This window comes from Nannospalax galili, unplaced genomic scaffold, assembly GCF_000622305.1.
Source record: "Nannospalax galili isolate Female #2095 unplaced genomic scaffold, S.galili_v1.0 scaffold127, whole genome shotgun sequence".
NCBI classification, from domain to species: domain Eukaryota; kingdom Metazoa; phylum Chordata; class Mammalia; order Rodentia; family Spalacidae; genus Nannospalax; species Nannospalax galili.
Genome location: NW_008360326.1, coordinates 565142 through 567798, shown reverse-complemented (window position 1 = coordinate 567798; position 2657 = coordinate 565142).

The window sequence follows — 2657 nt, the reverse complement described above, 5'->3', positions numbered from 1 at the left end:
CATAGACGTACAGCTCAGGAAGTTGGCCCACTTTTCTGAATTGGTTACACAAGCTTAACTTTTCCTTTCCTTCTTTCTATGTCTTTTCTGTGTTTTTCCTATCACTTTGGGTTTTACTAACACTTTGGGCCCTGTTATTCTTTCTCTAAATCTCCCAGCCCTGCCATGTGGCTGTTTTCTACCATGTGTCTGACATTCATGAGGTCTTAACTCAAACAGCACAATCTCTCTCCTCTCTTCTCCACTCTCCTCCTCTGGGCAATTGCCAAGATTTACAGTTTTCCTGCCCTGGGGTTTTTCCTTTAAATGCTGATAAACATCCTCAAGCTTCAAAAAAAAAATGATGTGTGCATATATACACACATATAAACACTATGTATATGATGTATATGTATGCATATTTATAATAAAGAAATACTATTGTTCCATATAATATTATATCCTCATGGTATTATGCTTTGTATATTCTACTGGAACTTGATTTTCTGAATGTGTTCATGAGGTTTGTTTAGGTTGCTATGCACTGTTCTAGTTTACTTTGATTGCTCTTTCTCCTCTCTTTCCTCTCCCTTCAAGCACTCTTATGCTCCCTCCTTATAGATATTTATGCTGTTTCTGATTGCTGCATGCTTATATGTATCTTCTGGTATGTATATGTGAGTGGTTCACTTTATAGAGTGGAATTGCTGTCTTAAGATTAATATGCCTTCTGTTTTATAGATATTGCCAAATGATTCTGTCAGGGAGTATAATTATTTTATGATCTTAACAACAGAATGTGGAAATTCTCACATGTTGGCCACCATTTTCCATTGTCATGCTTTTAATTCTTTTCAGTTAAATAATCAACGAACTAACTACATTGTGTGTGCATATATGCATGTGTATGTACAAATGCGTATGTGGGTGTGTTCACACTTATGGGCAAGTATGCAGGCCAGAGAATGACATCATTATGCCTTATGTCTTATGATGTCACCATGTCTTGTTTCTTCACCTTATTATCATTGTTTTTTGAGGCAGGGTCTCTCATTGAGCTCAAGACTTAACATTTTGGCTTGACTGGCTTCCCGGAGAGCCCACTGGCACTTTCTCCATCCCCTAGCACTGGGGATATAGGCACAAGCTGCTGCATTCATCTGGCTTTTACATGGGTCCTGGGGATCTGAACTCAGATCCTCGTGCTTTGTGTATATCACATAGAACATCCCAAACCACCTTATTCGACTATATATCCACTTCCCAGATGGCACCCTCCCATAGCCTCCCTCCCTCCACTAGAGCCCTTATACTCTGATATCTCTGCTACTGTCTGCTGTGTTGTCACCCCAACCAATCCCCACTACTTGCCCTTCTGGTGACTCTAGTCAGCTTATCTAGAGGTCTTTGTTTTAGGAAGGCCAGCTGTTCCTCATCTAGCAGTAATCAGTTGTGAATAGTCCTTTAGATAAGAATGGGGTCTGCTGTTCACTTTCCCAGTTCTACGCTGGATTACTATCTGGGCATCCCTTGGGCCACCCTGGTCTCAAAAGAAGGTATCTCCTGTCTGGCATTGTTGCTTGTTATGTAGCCTTTAGCTATGCATATGGACTCTTAAGAAATTATATTGACCCCTTTAATCTTTGGTTATACTTTCCTTTTGGATGTTTAAGGCCATACAGTTGGCCCTGATAAACCAATTTATTTTTACTCTTAAGGTCATTTGAGGATCTGTTCCTCAGGGATCACATGGGCTTGAGAGGAACCCCTGGCTCCTTTCTTGTACCAGTTCTGCCTATGTGAAGATAAGTCAAAGGTCCTGCTCGATCATGATTGGCTTCGCTTGGCAGCATGGAGGAAGTGATTCCTCTGATAGTAGATATTGGTCACTTGTTCCTCATTAGCCCTGGGAGTCGACTGTCCTTGCCTTAGCAATGCAGTCAAGCACATGCTACAACTGAAGAGCTGTGGATTGGCAGCATCAAGAACAAAACAAACTCCAGTGTCATGATGCTTGTCTCCTATTGCGTAGCCCTAGTTTTAGCAGCTTATTTGATAGAAATTGAGCTAGTTAATGACAGGGTGGATGCCATTAGAGAACAATTCTGTTCCCACAATCTGTCCATCAGTGATGTTAATGACATTTGTTGGACCTCAAGCAGACACATCACCCCTCTGTGTTCTTATGACTGACTAAACAGTCAAGAAGTCACCATCAAAAGAATCATTCCTTTTGAATGCTCTCTCCAACAAAGTACACCAATCAAGATTGTTGGGTGTGGTGGCACATGTCTTTATTCCCAACACTTGGGAGGCAGAGGCTGGTGGATCCCTGTGAGATCAAGGCCAGCCTGGTCTACATAGTGAACTTGAGGCTAGCTAGGGTAACAGAGAGAACATATTACTTCCATACATCAGATAAGAAGGAAGGAAGGAAGGAAGGAAGGAAGGAAGGAAGAAGGAGGGAGGGAGGTAGGTGGGAGGGAGGAAGGAGGAAGGAAGGAAGGAAGGAAGAAGGAAGGAAGGAAGGAAGAAAGGAAGAAGGAAGGAAGGAGGAGGGAAGGAGGAAGGAAGGAAGGAAGAAAGGAAGGAGGAAGGAGGAAGGAAGAAGGAAGGAGGAAGGAAGGAAGAAGGAAGGAAGGAAGGAAGGAAGGAAGGAAGGAAGGAAGGAAGGAAGG